The sequence below is a fragment of the Petaurus breviceps genome, unplaced genomic scaffold (genome assembly GCF_028583685.1).
Source record: "Petaurus breviceps papuanus isolate PSGF00001 unplaced genomic scaffold, PetGlider_PUasm1.0 37, whole genome shotgun sequence".
NCBI lineage: Eukaryota > Metazoa > Chordata > Mammalia > Diprotodontia > Petauridae > Petaurus > Petaurus breviceps.
The window spans coordinates 68,930,241-68,950,476 of record NW_027186296.1 but is presented as its reverse complement, the minus strand read 5'-3'; the positions used below and the strand labels follow the sequence as shown (position 1 = coordinate 68,950,476).

Below are 20,236 nucleotides of genomic sequence, written 5' to 3'. Positions count from 1 at the left end.
AAAAAAAAAAAAAAAAAAAACAAAACTAAAAAATGAACAAATTAAAATTTCCCAAACCCCAAATAAAATTCCAAAATAGAAACCATGAAAATCAAAGGAGAGATGAGTAAACATAAAAGTTTAAAAAAAAAAAAGCCAAATGAATAAATAAAACTAGGAGATGGTTTTATGGGGGGGGGGGGGAAAAAAAAAGATAAAAACATTGGTAATTTTACTTTTTTATTTTTAAAGGAAGAAAATTGAATTACTACCATCGAAAATGAAAAGGGCAAATTCATCAGCAATATGAAATTAAAGCAATTAATTTTCTCCAATTATTTGCCAGTAAGGCAATCTAAAATAAAGTAGATGAATATTTACAAAAACGTAAACTGCTCAGATAAAGAGGAAATCAAATACTTAAATAATCCTATCTCAGAAAAAGAAATTGAATAACATTAATGAACTCCCCAAGGAAAAAATTTCCTAGGACCAGATGAATTCACAAGTGAATTCTACTATTTATACAATTAATCCCAATACTATATAAACTATTTGAAAAAACAGGAAAAGAAAGAGCCTACCAAATTCTTCTTCTGACACAAATATGATTTTGATACCTAACCCAGGGAAAAAACAGAAAAAAAAAACTATTAACCAATATTCTTTGTATCAAGGTATATTTTAAATAAAATACCAAGAAAGAGATTATAGCAATATAGCAACAAAGATCATACATTATATCAGGTAGGATTTATATCAGGAATACAGGGCTGGTTGAATATTAAGAAAACTATCAGCATAACTGACCATATCAATAACAATAACAAAAACCACGATTATTTCAATAGATACAAAGTAAGTCTTTGACAAAATACAACACAAATCCCTATTAAAAATATTAGAAAGCATAGGAATCAATGGAACCTCTTAAAATAAGTAGTATCTATCTAAAACCAAGGTGTAATGAAGAAAACCTTGAAGCCTTCCCAAGATCAGGAATGAAGCAAGAATGTCAATTATCACCTCTATTATTCAACACTATTCTACAAATGTTAGCTTATAGCAAACACAAGAAAAAGAAACTGAAATAATAAAATCATCACTCTTTGCAGCTGACATGATGGCATACTTAGAGCACCCTAGAAATCAACTAATAAAGTAGCCAAAACAATGAACAACTTTAGCAAAGTTGCAAGATATAAAATAAACCCATTCCTATCTATTACCAACAATATCCAGTAAGAAGAGATAGAAAAAGAAATTCCACTTAAAAGAGCGGCAAACAACATAAAAAATACAAACCTAGGTATTACATGAACATAACTACAAAACACTTTTCACACAGATAAAGACAGATCTAAACAACTGTAGAAATATTCATTGTTCGTGGGTTGGCAAAGCCAATATGATACAAATAATAATTCTACCTGTTAATTTAATTATTTAGTGCCATACCAATCAAAATACCAAAGAATTATTTTATAGAGCTGTGACAAATGAAGAGTCTGAGAGACTTAGTTTCTGGGTAATTAATAATTTTATTAATTATGGCTAATGAATAATTAATAAAAGGATAGCCATCTGGTTGTCTCTAGTAAAACAAAGGCCCTCTCCTGGAAGCCTCTTAACTCTCATATACCCTTGAAGAGTAGGTGTTCCTGACAGGCAGCAATCAACTCTGATTGGTTAACAATTTCATGAAAGAATGAATAATTATAATGAGAGGTAGACCAATTCTAATGAGAGGCTGGGAGACCTCTGACATTGATTATGATGTCACTCTACTCCCACACCACTCCAGCCTCAGGCAATCTAGACAAAGGATCTCTACCTGACCTAAACTAGAGTAGAACACAATGTGTCAGAATTCACCTAGATTAGATTTTCTTATAATAAAGGTTCTTCTAGTTGGGTGGAGTAATAATTCCACCAAGATAAGGTGATCTAAATGGTGCAGATTTTTGGGCAAGGTCAGTAAGGTCTTTCAAGACTAACTGTATTAACCTATAAGAATTTACTTCTGAATGAGAAAATAGAAAAAAAAATTTAATCTCAATTTGTTATTAGTGTAAGAGAGAAATAATCATTTCTCTCAGAGCTAGAAAAAATAGTGACAATTCATCAGGAAGAATACAAGGTCAAGAATATCAAGGGATCAATGAAAAGAAAATAAAAAGATTAAGGAAGGCGGCCTAGCAGTTCCAGATTTCAAACTATACAACAAAACAGTAATCATCAAAACAATCTAATACCGGCTAAAAAAACAAAGTGGTAAATCAGTGGAACAGATTAGGTACACAGTAGTAAATAACCATAGCAATCTAGTGTTTTTTTTTTTTTAAACCCAAAGATCCAAGCTTTGGGGGTAAGAATTCATTTAAAAATTGCTAGGAAAACTGGAAAGCAATTTGGCAGAAACTAAGTATAGAACAATACCTCACACTGTATATAATGATAAGGTCAAGACAAGTACATGATTTAGCAAATTAAGGGAGCACGTAAATTTTACCTGTCAGTTCTAAGGGAAGAGTGTTTAACTAAACAAAAGGTAGAGACGCTCACAGGTGGTATAATAAAAAAAATTTGATTACATGTAATTATAAAAGGTTTCTGCACAAACAAAACTAATACAAGTCAAAATTAGAAGGAAAATAATTTTACAAGTTTCTCTGATAAAGTCCTCCTTTCTCAAATACATAAGGAACTGAGGCAAGTTGACAAAAAAGCTCCACTTCCCCAGTTAATAAATATGTAAGGGTAATTAATAGGCAGTTTTCAGAAGAAGAAATCAAAATGATCAAGTCATATAAAAAAAGCTCTAAATCACTACTGATTAGAAAAATGAAAATCAAGACAATCCCAACATATCACCTCAAACCTATCAGATTGGTTAACATGACACAAAAGGAAAATGACATGCTGGAGGTGGTTAAAAAACTGGGACACTAACATGCTACCAGTGGAACTGTCAACTAGTCCAACCATTCTCGAGAACAATTTAGAACTATGTCCAGAGGGCTATCAAATTGTGCATACCCTTTGACCTAGAGAAAGGATATATGTGTACAAAAATTTTCATAGATGCTCTTTTTGTAACACATACTATTGGAAATTGAGGGGATGCCCATCAGGGAATGTCGGAACAAGTTGTGGTATATGACTGTGATGGAATACTATTTCACTACAAGAAAAGACAAGGAAAGTATCAGAAAAATCTCAGAAGATTTATATGAACTCATACAAAGTGAAGTGACTAGAATCAGAACACTGTACACAGTGACAACAATACTGTAATGGATGAATTTAGCTACTCTGATCAAGAAATTCCAAGGGACTTATGATGAAAAATTCTGTCTCCTTCCAGAGATGATAAACATGAACTCTGAATGCAGAATGAAGCATACTTTTTTTAAACATTATTTTGTTGTTTTATTTTATCGTTTCCTTTTGCAACATGACTAATATGTCAACATGTTTTCCATGACCTCACATGTATAACTGAAATCAAATTGCTTACAAAGGAGAAGGTGCTGGGAAGAGGGGAAGAAAATTTGGAACTCAAATTTTTGTTAAATGATTGTTAATTTTTTTTACATGTAATTGGGAAATATGTAACAAAAAAGAATAAACAAGAATATCTGAAAAGGGAGAGACATTGGGAATTAAAGGAGATATAAAAATAAAAGATAGCACTAAATTAATTTTTTAAAATTTCCTCAAAATATGTGCATATTTAGTGGTTATTTTTTAACCAACTACTGAAGTGCATTAATGAACAAATCCTCAAACTAATAGTGATTTCATTTATTAAAACTTAGGGATGCATAAAATATACAATATTGTGATGCTCTCCCGATCCCCTCAAATGTTCATGCAATCAACCCATAAACTATCTTAGATTCATTTTTTTATTATTTTCATATTTATACATGTATGTATTGTTTCCTTTATAAGCTCTGATGGCAAGGATTATTTCACTTTTGTCTTTCTATCTATAGCATTTAGCACAGTGGTTGGTATATAGTAAGCCCTCAATAAATTTTTGCTGATTCAAAGTCAAACTGTAAAAGACAGAGAATTGAAGACATGTAGGCAATAATCACAAGCTGTTTTTTCTAGTAGGAAGAGGAGGAAAGATATGGAGAGTGAATAAGACAAACAACAACCAGAAGTAAAAAATGTAAGGTAAGTATGAATAATAATGATAATTATAAAAATAGCTAGCATTCGTATTAACATTTACAGGCACTGTAATGAGTGCTTTACAAATATCTCATTTGATCCTCAAAACAACTGTGGGAGGAAGGTGCTATTGTTATTCCCATTTTACAATTAAAGAAACTGAAACAGAGGTTAAGTGTCTTGCCCAAGGTCAAACAGGGTCTGAATGCCCTGAACAACATCCTAATAACTGCACACTACCTAGCAACCTCAAAGTGAAGAGGACAAATAAATGACTTTTTCCAAATTGGAAATAAAGTTCAAATTAGGCACTGACAGAAGGTACGAAGTTCGAGAAGGAAGAGGAATCAATTTTAGGCTCAAGTGACAGGATAGGCACTGAAACAAGAGGGTGATAAGGGAAGAGAGAATAGTGAGTGCTTTAATTTAGGTGAAATACAAAAAGAAAGAAGTTAAAACTAGACTGTGGAGGGCTCTGAATGTTGAGCTAAGAAGTCTGTACTTTATTTGGTAGGCAATGGGCAGTTACCATACATTTGTAAAGAAAAACTTACTTCAACAGAACAGTACATCAGGAAGATTACTTGAGCAACCACATCATGGGTGAACAGACACTAGAAACAGGGAAAATGCTACATAGTCATTTTAATAGTCCAAAGAAAGGCTACACGAGAGACTAAACCAGAATAGATGCAGTGTGAATTGAAGAAAAGAAATGGTTAGTATGGTAGACATAGAATCAACAGAATCTAAATTAAATTTCCTTATGAAAGGTGATTTTTATTGAATAAAGATGTTTTGTGACACATTCTATTCTCAAAGTACTGATTTCTTTCCAATCATTTAGAAAATTGGAAAATTTGTATTAATTGAAACATACTTAAAGCTATAAAAGAACTCATTTACATTTTATTTTTCAGAAGCAAAAATTGTCTAAAAACCATTGTCCAATTAACTGATAGTCAAAGGCTAAGAACAGGCCAGTTTTTGGAGTAAGAAATCCAATCAAGTCATATAAAATATGCTCTTAATCACTATTCCAGAAATGACTGTTACAATAACTCTTAGATTCTACCAGGCACTGATCAAACTGACAAAGCTGACAAAAATAGGAAAATGACAAATGTTAGAGCAGTAAGAAAACATTAATACACTGTTGGTGGAGTTGTGAATTGGTCCAGTCATTCAAGAAAACAATTTGGAACTATGCCCAAAATGTTATTAAATTGCAACCCTTTGACCCAGTGATAGCACCTACTACTAGGTTGATAAGACTCCCCCCCCCCCAATACCTCCAGATGATGGTGTTTAGTTGTTTTTCAGTCATGTCCAACTCATGACCCTTTCTGGGGTTTTCTTGGCAAAGATACTAGAGCAGTTCACAATTTCCTTCTCCAGTTCCTTTAACAGATGAAGACACTGGGGCAGGAAAGTTTAAGTGACTTTCCCAGGGTCACAACACTAGTAAGTATCTGAGGTCACATCTGAAATCAGGTCTCCCCGATTTCAGGTAAGATACTTTATCAACTGTACCACTTAGCTGCAACCCTTGCCCTCTCCTGCTGAGATAAAAGAACCCAAATATACAAAAATATTTATAGCAGCTCTTTTTGTGGCGGCAAAGAACTGGAAACTTGGGGTGGGGGCATTAGTTGGGGAATGTTTTAAAGCTTTGATACAGGAATGTGATGCTTTAAAAAAGGATAAAGGGGGTACTTTAAGAAAAACCTGGCAAGAACTATATGAATTGATACATAGTGGAGGGAGCAGAACCAGAAGAATTTATACAATAACTAAAGCATTGTAAAAACAAACAATTTTGAAAAACTTAGGAACTCAAATCCACATAATGACCAGTCATGATTTCAGAAGACTGATGATAAAACACCTCTCATGACCTGAGAGGAGGTAAGTGATGAGCTCACATTGGAGACTGAATTGTGTGTGTGTGTTTCAGACATGATCAATGAGGGATTTTTTTTTTACTTGATTACATTTCTTTGCTAGAAAGTTCTTGTTTTTCTTTTAGGGAGTGGGGGTGTTGTGCAGAGTAGAATTGGGAGGAAGAGAAGGTAGTTTTTCTTTGATCAAAAAATAAAATAAAATAAAGCATAGGTTGAAATGTTTTTATTGCCATAAAAAATTTAAAATATTTAATCTAAAAATAATCCACTTTTGCAAACAGTTGCAAATACAACCTGTCTTTAAGAGTCTCTGAAGGAAAATCTAAAATCTAAATCTTTGGTAACTAAAAAATGTTACCCCTCACTTGCCTTAACATTCAGATCTTCAAAAGCCAAAAGGGTTCATACCTGAACTGGACCTCACAGGCTCTTAAGGAATGGGAATAAAGTTATGGTTATCATAAAGAAAAGTGTTCTACATAGAGAAGAAAGCCAGGAGAGCTTCATAAGGAAAAGACTGCCAGTTCTACCTTCTGACTATTCAGCTGTATCCCTGTGGTCACCAAGACAAACACAGTAAAGGCCAATACTTGGAAGAAAAAGAAAACCAGAGCTGCAATGCAGAAAGTCTCTGGAGTCAGTGGATTTGGGTTCAAATCCTGGCCCTGACACTTACTACTACTACTACTGATAACAGTCCATAGGCAAGTCCCTTAACCTCCCTATATTCCCTTTCCTTATCTGTAAAATGAAAAGATTGGTCTAGATAGCCACAGAGGTTCCAGTTTCTAGATCCAAGATCTTATGATAACAAGATAACAATACAATGGTAACAAGATCCTATGATAACAAAAAAATGTAGTCAAGTATGAGATGAGCAGTGTTTTGCATGTTTGTGTTCACCTACTTTTTAACTCCACTCAGCCCCCTTATAATTTCTAGCCTCCCACACATTCTCTTTTCCCACAAAAGGGAAATAGGATTCTTCCTTACTTCCCAATGGCAACAAGCTATCTAGATGAGGGTGTCCAATTCAATGTCTGCAAAATTCCCCAATTTAACCTGAACCAGATTAAAATGTAATGGGAAAAATTTAACAAAACAAATAAAATTACAACATAATGTTAATTTGTGGTTTTCAAAGTCAATACAGTCTATGGAGATCCATTATGTCTAGATTCCTTTGTCTTTACCATAATTTACCTTGCATGTTATTTCTTAATATTATTATTCATTCCTCTCACCATGTTATCTTTCTTCCTCCTAGAGGCAAAAAGTAGTTTTGCTTACATTTCTGTGTCCTCAGCACTTAACAAAATGCCTTATAAATAAATGCTTCAGAGCAAGTTGGGGCTTTATGTCTTTAAAAAAAAAGTCTAAACAGGGTCAAAATACCTATAATCTCAAAGCTTTAGGCAAAGTATTAAAACCCTTTTGAAAAAACTGTCAAAGGTTTACCCAAACTTCTAATTTTGAGGGTAGCCCATTCAAACTTTTCTCAGGGATTTGGCATAGTGAGAAAAGTTGAGTTTTCACATCTACAGAAAAAGCAGTTGTGTTTTTAGAAAATAGCAAGGACATTCAGTTTCATTTCTAAGTCTCCATCCAGAAGTTTATAGGATCATACTTTTCATCCCATAAGTCACTTTGCATAAGATGTGGTACTGTACTTTACACTGGAAGAAGTGGGATAGAGAGGTGATTTGGATGGCATAAAAAAGTCTAAATTAGGATGAAGACTGGGGGGCGGGGGGTGGGTAAGGGAAAGTAACTGGGTTAAACTATTTCAAAAGCTACCCTCAATTTGCTTTCAATGATGCAGTATTCACAGGTGGATAGTTCATATTCAGGGATACCTCAATGTAAAGATATTACATTAAAAAAAAAATTGAAGGTTTGTGGCAATTCTGTGCTAAGCATCTCTATTGGTGCCATTTTTCCAAAAGCAAGTGCTCACAGAGTGTTTGTATCACATTTTGGTAATTCAAGCTACATTTTTTTGGGGGGGAGGGGGAAGGAAAGGCAGTTGGGGTTAAGTGACTTGCCCAAGGTCACACGGCTAGTTTTTGTGTGTGTGTGTTAAGTGTCTGAAGCCGGATTTGAACTCGGGTTCTCCTGACTCCAGGGCTTGTGCTCTATTCAATGAGCCACCTAGCTGCCCTCAATTCAAGCTATGTTTCAAACTTTTTCATTATTATTATATCTGTTATAGTGATCTGTTATCAGTGATCTCTGATATTACTATTATAACTGTTCTGGGTGCCACAAACCCATGTAAGATGGCAAACAACTGATAAATGCTATATGTGTTCTGACTGCTCCACTGACCTCCAAGTCCCATCTCCCTTTTCCTCAGGTCTCTCTATTTCTGGAGTCACAACAATACTGAAATTAGGCCAATTAATAACCTCACTAGTGAAAGTTCACTGCTGTCTTATTTTGAGAAATTGTCACAACCACCCCAACCTTCAGCACCCACACTACCCTGATCTGTCAGTAGCCATCAACATAGGAGCAAGACCCTCCATCAGCAAAGAGATTATGACTCACTGAAGCTTCAGATGACGGTTAGCATTTTTTTTTTAGCAATATTTTTAATTAAGGTACATACTTGGTAGACAACAATATGGTGTAAACATAACTCTTATAATGCAATGGGAAACCAAAAAAGTTGTGACCCGCTTTAGGAACCCAACCAAAAATATCTCTGAGGTATGTCTCGTACCTGAATGCAGAAGTGACTTAAGTGTGAATTCTAAGATATCACAGTAGAGGGGCTTCTATAAAGTGCTTTCACACTTTGCCTAATTTCTTCTCATACCATTTCAGCCCTAGGATTTAGTCACTTAAATTGGGAATAGAGTAGCTGTTAATTCCAAAACAAACAGAAAAACATGCCTTTTATAACATTTCAAAAGTGTCAAAAGTACCTTTGGAACCGTTTAGGGGCTTTTAGGAAGTAGAGTTCACTGTAGCCTTAAAAGAAGCAATTATATAGCTTAGGCTTTTTAGGCCTTATGCTTAACACTTCATATCATACGAGTCAAATCGCTACTAACCAAAAGGTAGTAACATATATTCTTATCCCCATTTTACAAATAAGGAAACAGGGTCAGAGACTTGTACCCAGGTCCTGGACTCAAAAGACTTCAAAGCCCAGTGCTAGCAGTAGAAGTAGTACTAGAGTAGCAGTAGTAATAGAATATGTGTATGTGTATATATAGCAAATTAAGGTTCTCAAAGTGTACTTGCAAGTTACACAATTTAATTCTCACCAGCATTCTATCCGCTCTGCCAGTTACCTACTTATATAACAGTTTTTGGTGCATGCCAAAAGTTGATACTTGAAAATTAACATCATGATAAGGTAATTTTAAGCTAGTGTTTTTAATCAGATGTAAAAATATAACCAACCATTAATAGTGGTTGACTGCTTCTTCCAGTTTGTGTCTAATAATCAGAGTACAGGAAAACACAGATTCATTCAAAACAAGCTTAGAATACAATGGTGAACAACTTCTCTAGAATTAGGAACAAAAGTTACCTATACTAAATCATTCACCTATTTTCATAGAGAAGACAAACAGGAAAGGCAACCTACATGACTACTTTATAAGACTATAATAGCTATGTTCTATAGAATTTTTTTTAAATCCTGAATTATGATAGTAACAATTCAACGAGATGGCCTCCCAAAATGATTGTCAGTAGGAAACAGGAAAAAAATATACTAGTAATTTGTGATTTTTCTCCTGATGCTCATTTTACAGTTGAAGAAACTGAGCTACAGAAAGGGGAAATTGATGTAACTTAAGGATAGATAACTAATTAGTACCTTTACTAAGAATTTGAAACTAGGTCTTCTTGACTCCCAAGTCCAGTGCCCTCTGTGCCTTTACAGTACAGTATGTTAAAGTATGCCACAGTATACTCTCCTTTCCTTTACTGACTAGGAATTGAACTTTTGGGAGTTACTAGGGAAAGCACCAAATGGTAACCAGTAGAGCATCAGGAGAAAAATCACAAATTACTATTATATTTTCTTCCTGTTTCCTACTGACAATCATTTTAGTAGGCCATCTCGTTGAATTGTGACTATCATAATTCAGGATTTAAAAAAAAAATTCAAACTCAGACTTGACACTAGCTGTATGGACCTTGAGCAAGTTATTTAATCCCAATTGCCTTGCCTTCCCTCCTACCAAAAAAATAAAAGTTATTTGACAGTTTATTTTTGATAAGGAGGCAATAGGCAATGAAATTAACTTTTATATCAAAGTAAAAGAAATGAAAATCAAATTCATTTTCTCACAAATTTTGAACGAGATAAATATTTCATATGGGTAGTTAAGACTAAATAGAAGTTTGGATTCAGTTATTCACATAAAAAGTCAATGAACTGTTCTATTAATAAAAAGGTAGAAAACAGTCAAGTTCTTACACATTAAGAAGCAACGTAAAATACAAGTGTACAACAGATCCTCAAAGAAACTTAAGGATAAGTTAAGTAAAACTGATTAACATATTCATTAATGAAAGCTAAATTTCTATCCTCTGGTACAAAAACTGAACTTATTAAAGTTCAATTACTCAGGAAAATAGAACTTTTTAGTCATGACAAAATTCCACCTATAAAACTGTCAGAAATACAAAATACACAATTACTACTATCAAGTCTAAAAGCTGCCAGTAGTATAAAGAATTATTGCAACTAATTAATAATCTTTTCAAATGACTAGAGTATTTGACTTACAGAATGGATTAGAATGTTTTGATAAAATATTTAGGCTAAGGATAATTAATTCCTGTTCACAAACATTTTATCACTGGACCTTCATAGGTAAATCTAGCATTTTAAAAATACTACTTACATTTGTTTTGCATTTTGCTGGGTGGAGAGGGAAATGTCTAGACTAAGAACTCAAATTGTTTCTAGTCTAGCTCATTTAGCACAGAAAGATTAGTAGTGAGGAATACTTATAATCAGAGTCATCAGGAAACAAAGAATGCTATTAAAAGCAAAGAGATATATAATACTTGTCTATATATAGCCTATACAATTAAGTTGGTAAGCCAGTGTCATAAAAACCAATAAAACACTGAAGGGTACTTACTGATACCACTTTTAAACCTAGACCTAGTGTTATCATTTACTCAAACTAAACATTATTTTTGCTGTTCCTGCATATAAAAAAAGTCCATATAAAAAACATTCCCAGTAGCTACACAAGAATTATAATATGGAAAGTGGACCTTTAGGTAAAGAAATGGAAGGTTACTGACATTGATTGCTTTTTTAAACTCCTTTAATGATACTTCTAATAACTTAGAATAAAAATGTCTTAAAGCCTTAAATAGTTCTATATTTAAAAGCACTGTAAGATAATAAGGCCTAAATAAAAGCAAAGTTAGTTTAAGTACAAAACCAACTAACACTATTACTGAAAAATGGATAGTAGAGATGTTTCTTGGTTTTCAAAAAGTACTTTCTCAGTTTCCTTCAGGTGGACATGGCAAGAAAACTATTTAAAAACAGAAAGGGAACTTCACACTAAGGCATTAATTCCAGAAAGTAAATCCAGTCAAAGTAATCTCACATTTAATTCAGTCTTCCTATTCTTTTTATACCCCCTCAAAATATTCAAGTTTTTGTTTCCAAATAAAAGTTTTAACAAAGAGCAGTGAAATTTTACTGAGGTACTTTAACAAATCTTAGTCTACAAACTAATTAAGAATTTAAGCCCTCTATAGATAGGTGTTACTTTAAAAGTCCTGGATTCACAGACGTAATGCAGAGAAGATTTTTAAAAATTTTTTCCTTTAACAAAGAAATGCCAAATAATTAAAAAGTACTATAATTTTTAAATAAAAGACTACTGTGTCATTTCCTAAGGAAGATGTTCTTTGAAATGTAACTTAAGTTCGAATCATAACATGCTTGCAAGGCCTAAACAAAAAAAAAAGTTTCCTGTTCCAATCTCTACCTTTCAAAGAAATAAAGGTGTTTCAATGAATCAAGGTGAAAGCAATTTTGCTTTGCTTCTGTTCAAAAGAAAACAAATGACCTTTTCAAGAAGATCAAATTGTACCACGGATATAGTTTTTAAAATCTAAATTTCCTATTTCAGTATTAAAAGTTAAAGATGTTAGAATACAAAGGAACAATATCTCAATACTTTAAGATAAAACCTATACGATACTCATTCAGCTACTTAATCTCTTAAAATCAAAGAAATTAGCATTTTTAAAAACCAAGCAGACCTCCTAAAGTTCTCATTTTTTTATTCAAGAATTATTCATCACATGAGCAATACATGATAAGATTCTCGTATGGATGGGGGCTAGTTTTAAATAAAAGACAGACACTACACCAAATTAAATCGTCACGGAAAGTCAAGTTGGATTCTCTGCACTCTATTTCCTGTCCAAACAGCCCTTTTGTTCGGCTTCCCTGCTTAATCTCATGTTCAGCTAACAATGGAAAATAAAACAATGGCAAAATCTGGCATACACAGAAACCTAAAGGTGCACGAATGTGAAACACAGGAACATTATGAGATGAGAACAAAAATCCTACCAAAACCTCCCCAATTTTCTGTTTGCTTCACCTCAGATTAACTTCACTTGAAGCTGTACTCCAAAGCAACCAACCCTGAACACCAACCCCCGCCTCCTTTGAGGTTAGTGGCTGAAGAGCTAAATCTCCGCCCCTTTGATAAAACTCTTCGTTTAGATTGGTTAAGGATAATATCCATTATTTTAAAGAACTTTTCCCAGCTAGCAGGTTAGGTTAAGCATGTTAAAACACCCTGAAAAAGCTGCTTCCTTAAAGAAACAGTATGTAATGCGTGTCTAGAATCTCCCAACCTACCGAACTTGTTTTTTGCCTCTTCTGAAAATAAAACTGCATGGCCTATCAATTAAGAGCATGCAAGACCACAAACTTATTTAATGGAATTTCATGCTCTCAAACAAACCATTCAGAATACATGCTTTAATTGTGGCTAGAATCAGCCCTTGAAACGAGGTTATAATTTTTTTTAATCATTATTTTACTTTGTCTAAAAATTAAGATGAACTTCCCCTCCCCCTTCACTTCTTCCTGTCAGAACTTTTAAAAGGGAGAATATCACATCAATAAGATACTAACTCGAAATTAAAAATTGATAATGCTCATTTGAAATATTTAATAACAAGTAGCTTATGCTTTCAGCAACATTCTTAGCTCTCATGCCTTTTAACTAGTTTGAATACCTAAATCAATTTCTACTGTGAAGATCATTCTGAAGATTCACTAAAACTTATAACTATCATTCATCATAAGCTACTAAAAATTCATTTTCTAGGATTAACATTTTTTTTGACAAGCCTGCCCAAAATATCACAAAATTATCATAAGGTTTCCAATTGCATTTTAGACTAGAGGAAAATGTTATAGGGAGAAATAGCATTTCTATATTATAACTTAAAGAGATCTGCCTGACATGTAATGCCATTTTTATAATGTTAATACTAAACTACCTAAAGTTACAGCATCTATTGCAAACAAAGCCCAGGTTCTAGTAACCTAAGTAACCAATTTTATTTTATTGTCTGATCAATAGAAAGTTATTTTTACTCCACTTAAAAATTCCTCTTTTAAGATACTATATATCTCTAGGTAAAGAACTATACAAAGAGTCTGGAGAGTAAGTTTTACAATCTTATTTAAGTTACCAATTTTGAAAATTGTCTTATGAAGTTAACTACTTAACAGTTCACCAAATATTCTTTTTAATGGCTCAAGGAATTAAACGTTAGAAACAAGATTCCTGTAGTCACGCCATTTGCAAAACAATTCTTTTGCAGTAGTATGCTATTTTAATGAAACACAAAGGTGCTTTGAATACTAAATGAAGGCCTTTTTAAAAAAAAAATTAAATTCAATTCAAATATTTGTTTCTAAGACTCAAACATGAGGCGATAAAGGGGAAAAAAGCTAAACTCAAGAAGCCTAGACAGCTGCATAATCTATTATGCTGTTTAAGTGTACAAATTGAAAGAGCCAATTCACAGAGTTCTAGTCCCAAGATGCTTTGCAAGGACTCAGTGCTTTGAATGCACAGCACTCCAAGAGTAAAGTTCATCAGGTTTTCTTCCTAACATAACTTCCCATTTGTTCTTGGAAAAAAAGCAATAAATATAAAACTAATACTACAGATGTGGCTTGCATCTGCCTACTAAATTTTAGGGGTCACAAGAAGATTCAGAGGACAAACATTTTAAACATCAAATTTGGTAGGCATAAAATTGGAAGCAAATAGCTGCAGTTACAAAACAAAACAACCTTTGATCTGACCACAATCCTTCACCCACAAAAGTTAATTATTGGTATGAAATGGAAACAAGCAACATGAGATATAGGTTACAATTCAGCAATCCTGTTCAACCAGGATGTCATCAACACACCTGCAACCTGTAGTTAGAAAACAAAGACTAAATAAAAATAGATTAAATTCAAAATGAAACTTAGTTTCATAAAACAAAAATTCAAACATTTGTTTTTCTAAAAAAGGAAAATACTTTGTACCCTAAAAGTTCTCCCAGGAATAAAAAGCACTCAAAACTTACTATCCCAGTATGAAAATGTCCTTCAGAGATAGGTCAATTTAGAAAGCTGCATGGTAAACCAAAATGGCACACAGAAATCCATTATTAGTAAATGAACTACCAACCAACATTGTAGGAAGACCTTTACCAAAAGAAAGAAATCAAGTCTCCAGGTTTGATGTGACATTAACTCCACCTCCAAAGAACAAAATATCTGTATCCCAAGAATGTATATTTACCGTATAAATTCAAGAATTTTCCCCATATAATCATCCTAAAATGAATCTGAGAATAAGTCACATCCAGTTTTTCTGCTGATCAAGATCCTAACAAGAAAAGTAGGAGCCAGCACATCGATAACACTAAATTCATAATACTTTAATTTTTAAGTGTAGCAAAGACAACTTTTGAAAAATTTCTATGGCTGAAGAAGACTAAAAGTCACTCTTTTTAGAGAATCACACTTCCCAGAAGATACAGGTCTGCCAAAAACACTTCTTAAAAATCATTTGGAATCACTAGGGAGCCTAGACAGACCTTACTAGGTCATCATGATGGAGCCAAAAAATCATTAACTAGGAAGGGTAATTATGGAAAGGAGACCGTTTACAAAAAACAAAACAAAACTCTTTCAGTGAGTTCATTAATAAGAACGATAAAGAACCACCTCCACTGCCCAAAACCAGTATCAGGCCTATGGGAAAACAGAGATAAAATTAATTTTCCCCATTACTTATATGGGAGGTTTAAAAAAGTTTTTTTTTTTTTAACAAGTTAAAAAACATAGAATCACTAAAAGTGAACTACTGGGCTTTCTTTCCTTTCAAAATTCTAAATTAAAAGTCTTCTCTCTTTACTTTTACACCATCTATGTGGCTTAATCAAAGACAAAAGTGGCTTATTTTACACATGTTGTCTTTAAGAATTTGAGAAATTTTCCACTATCATCTTTTTTCCCCCCAATGAGGTAGAAAAATAAGGGTGGAACAGAATGGCAATTCTTATGTCTTGACAATGGTTTAGGCTATTCCTACCTTATGAATGGGGCAGATATTGGACCTATGATTTCAACAGTATAGAGCAATTTAAAGATAAATAAACCACCTATATCAATGCAGTTTTTCTGTAACTTGTGTCTTAGAAAATGGCCTAAATTAAGTGACCAGCCCAGGGTCACAGTGCAGTATGTCAAAAGGACTTCCTTATTTAGATACTGCCTCTTACTTTTAAAAGTAACACTTTAAAAAATAAAAATCAAGCTGCAGTGTCATTCCTTGACTTACTGAATTTGTTGTCATTTTTCCTTACACACAAATTCCAGCAGGAACTTGAAAATTTTGCAGAAGTCACTCTGTTGACTCAATTTAAGTTTATTCCTCAAGTTACAGAAGCTTACTTAATACTCATGTTGCATGGGGGGGGGGGAGGACTATTTCCATTTCATATATAAGGAAATTAATAGAATAAAGCAGCACACTTGCCAAGATCATAACAGTTAATGCAGTTTTGTTTTTAAGCATCCTTTCCATACTATGATGCCTTCTTTTAGGGATGTAAATTTTAAAAAATTCTTTGATTCTATTTCTTAAAATTCAAAAAAGATCATATGCTCACTCCATTTTACTTCAGGCTACTAAAAAAAAAAAACACTCAAGCTAAAATGCCTTTCCAGAATATAATTGTTTTAAAAATTGTTTATGTAGCCAACTTAAAGTGCCCAGGACTACACCTCTTGTGTTATGAGAAACAACTTTTTAGAGTTAATTTTATGTAACTAAATTTACTTTTCATCTGAAATCGGTGTTTGAATTCCAATTATTAATATTTTCAAACTCTCATAACCACTGGGATTATGGTAATGGTTACTTATTAGGAAGTATGCGGTGGGAGAATCTTAAATTTCTTACAGTAATAAAATCTTTTCTATTACAAACATTTAATAATGAAATTTTCCCAACCATATCTTGATCAATGTTAAAGTCAAAAGCCTTCTCCAACGAGAGTAATATACTAAACCTATCCAATTAGAATCAGAGGCCTGAAATAATGTATACAACCATCAGAAAACTCCAAAAATCCGAGTAGACTAGTTAAAAACGCAGTTGTGTGTAAGGACTGACACCGATCTACCAAATTCACATTCTATGCCAAAGTCGCTACCTCCGGAAGAGAGGTGGGAATCAACAAATATCTAACATTTCTATGCCAGAGGACATAAAAATGTGGCCTCCTCCATCCCCTAGAAAGAGATGTTACCAAAGCATTAGACAAGACACTCCAAAAGGATAACTTTTATAACACTAAATAGTTTGGGATGTTATACAAGAATAGTCGTGAAAGATAGACAGGTTTCGTTTTTAAGGTGCTTAAAACGTGTACGCACGCCAAGCGTCTAAAGAAACTCCCAACACCACCAACAGAGGCATAAAATTGGGGTTAATAGGGCAGCAAGAGGTCAGGGAACATTTGGCCGAGAAAGAAGTTAACCCAAGGACCTAAAAAGGTAAACAGGTCGATTAGCGATCAGTAGCCCAATGGAAGCCTACTCCTACCCCGCCCCCCCTCCCCAGGGAAACGCAGCCCAGGACTCGTCTACCCTAGAAGGGCCGGACCCTCAGAATCCTAAGCCCGGGACCTGACCCGGCTTTCAGAAAACAAAGTAGATTCCAACCCCACCCTACCAGAGCCGGGCCCCGAGTCTCCTTCCCCTCCTCTCCCATCCCAGAGGCCACAGCACACCCTAACCTAATCCTCCCACCCCACAGCTCGCCCCCCCCCCCAACGGCCCCCCCCCCCCCGGCCGGCGTGGCCACCCGCCCGCCTCCGCCCGCCGTCCCGCCCCCGCCCCCGCCTCTTCTCTCCCCTCCCCCCCATTAAGAATCCCCTCCCCCACAAACGTCCCCTCTTCTAGCTCCCTCCTCTTCTTTCTCCCTCCCCACCCATCAAGAGTGCTAGACCCACAAGGCGGGGGGAGGTCCAGCCCCACCACCTGCTGCGTGGGCGCCTCCGGCTCCCCCCTCCCCGCCCGAGCCGGGAGGGGCAGAGGGAGGTGCCTAACTCTGGGCTCGAGCGCCGCCCGCCAGCCTCTCAGCCTGCCAGCCGGCCGGCCGGCCGACCCGAACGGGGGGGAGGGGACAGTTCTAGCAGACGAGGGCTCCGGGCCACTCTCACCTGGCGGCGGCTCCCTCCGCCGGACGCACCCGCCACCACCACCGCCGCCGCCGCCGCCCCCGCCGCGGGTGAATGGGGACAGGTGAGGACGTCGAACCCCCACTCGCTCCGGCTCCGGCCCCGCCGCTGCCGCCACCACCACCGGCCCCTCCGTCCGCTGTTTATTAAACTTTTCTGTTTGGTTGTTCGGCCCGTGACGCGACCGCCGGGAAGAGCCCTGGGATTGGCCGACGCCCGGCGCTGACGCGGCGCCCCCCTCCCGCCGCCTAATTATTACCGGCGGAGGCGGAGCCGGGGGACGGGGGATGGGCAGTGGGGGTGGGGCGAGGGCTCGGAGCGTGCGGCGATTGGTCCGAACCGCGGAGCGTCGCTCCCCCGCCCTCTCTCTTCCGTTTTCCGTCCCCCCTTAGGTCCCCACCTCCTCCCTGTTTGTCCCCACCCCCTCCCCGGTCCCTCTTCCCTTCAGCTCCTCCCTCCTCACTCCTTCCTCACCCTCTCGTCCTACTCCTTCCCCCACTCGCAGCTGTGTTCCAGGCACCTAATAGTTTAAGGCACGGAGCGGGGCGTGGCCATGACGCGCTGGGCTTTCCCAGGCGAGGTGAAAATTTAAAGAGACAGGCACAGCAGAGGCAGCACCCTCCTCCCACCCAGCTGGTGCGAGGTGGGCGGGGCGTTTCTGTCCTTGGGTCACGCCAAGAAGAAAGCACCCCGTGCTTGCTGGAGTTGCACCTGCGAGCACAGCTGCTGAGCACTCATCCTTCCCAAGTGCCTACTTATTCCAGATTTATAAGGGCAAGGGCAAAAACACCAGGGGTCCCCAGGTGGGGATTCTACAGCAAAAGCAATTTTTTATCCTAGTTTTCATGGGGGTGGGGCGGGGGAGTGTAAAGCCAGGGGATGCTCTTTCCAAACTAACTGGCTCCAGCTGCTTTGCTGTTTGTCCCCAGCTGGGCAGGTGTGGTTGGACAGTCCCCACCACACATGCTTGGGTGAATGAGTCTCTAGACTAGAGGCTGGAGACAAACTCTAGAATCTAGAGTAAAACCACATTTGCATAGGGAGGGAGGATATTTTGCAATTTGGGGTCCGCTCTTCCTAAATTCTGGAATACTCTAAAAGTGTGCTTCCCATACCAGAGGCAAAGAAAGCCCCTCTCTCAGACTTCTTTTGTTCACACTTCAAACCTAGAGCCATACTTCTACCTTGAGCCGAAAGAGTGCCTGGATATGAGTGAAGGAATGACTGGGATAAGGTAACTTCAGTTGCCCTTTAATTTATTATCTTGTCCATTCTGCAGCGCGCTAATAACAAATCCTGTGCTTTTTGAAGTTGATTTGCCATTGAGCTCATCCATGTGATCCCTGGGCAAATCGCTAAAAAGCTCTAATCCTGTTTTCTCATCTGTAAAATTGGAATAACTCCTCCTACGGCTGTTGTAGGAATCAACGTTTGACAGTTTTTGAGTTTAATCTGAATTTATACATACATTTTAAAATATACTCCTGAGATTGATTTCTAGCTGTGACTATATTGGTGAGACTTTCTACATGACTGCACAGGGCCTAGTATGCTGGATCAAACCACTGATAAATAATTGATTTTATTAGCTGTCATAGAGGAAGAGGCCTCTAGGCTCAAAAGTAAGAGAAACCTAAATCTAAAGGGCAAGTCAGTAAATATGCGCCCTTAATAATTGCAATGAACAGTTCTACACATCTTGGATTAATCTATTTAAAGAAAATTAAGTTCTCACTCTACACTCTCCATTGACAGCAGGATAAAAAGAAAAAGGCCCTGGAGTCAGGAGACCTTCTGTTCAAATGTAGTCTTTCTTCCACTTGTTTGCTGTGTGATTTTGTATAAGTCAATTAACGTTTGTAAAATGGGAATTTGTAAAATGGGAATGATAATACTCCCTCCACTTTTTGAGATAAGGTAAAGAACTTCACAACAGTTTTTTGCTGTTGTTGTTGTTATTCACATCTATGATTTATTGGTATAAGGAGCTCTTGGGTAAGGAAAATCGCCAAACCATATCTGGAACTTAGAGAGTTGCCTGGGGGGCACTGTGAGGTTAAATGATTTACCCAGGGTCTTATAGTCACTTGTATCAGGGGATGTACTAGAACCCATAGATGGGCCTGACTTCAAGGAAGGCTTTTTATCTACAATTCCAGGTTGCCTCTCTTTTTCCTTAGGTTACTTGTGTGCCAAGTAAAGTGCTTTGTTATATAATTATATCCCTATCACCTGGCATAGAGCCTAGCACTCTGGAATGCTTAATAAATACTTGTTGATTGATTGAGCTCATCTACCTTCTTGGTTTCAACTGAAAATGATTTGAAAATCTATATAATCAGTCCCAATTTCTTTCCTGAGCTAGACTTCCATTTTCAACTGTTTTACAC

At 36.4% G+C, this 20,236-nt stretch overlaps 1 protein-coding gene across 5 annotated transcripts in view; it reads right to left on the bottom strand.

Moving 5' to 3' along the window:
- Positions 1-18,339, bottom strand: part of ZFAND6 (zinc finger AN1-type containing 6) — a 96,176-nt gene extending 77,837 nt beyond the window's left edge. The window contains exon 1 of one of the 5 annotated variants that reach the window (XM_069098681.1): positions 18,321-18,339. The gene's annotated coding sequence lies outside the window, so the exon portion shown is untranslated. Of the gene's footprint in view, positions 1-12,645; positions 12,769-17,828; positions 17,972-18,320 lie in introns of those variants that run through there. The other 4 variants (XM_069098679.1, XM_069098678.1, XM_069098677.1 and 1 more) reach the window with 4 other exon arrangements.
- Between the last annotated feature and the right edge of the window lie 1,897 nt (positions 18,340-20,236).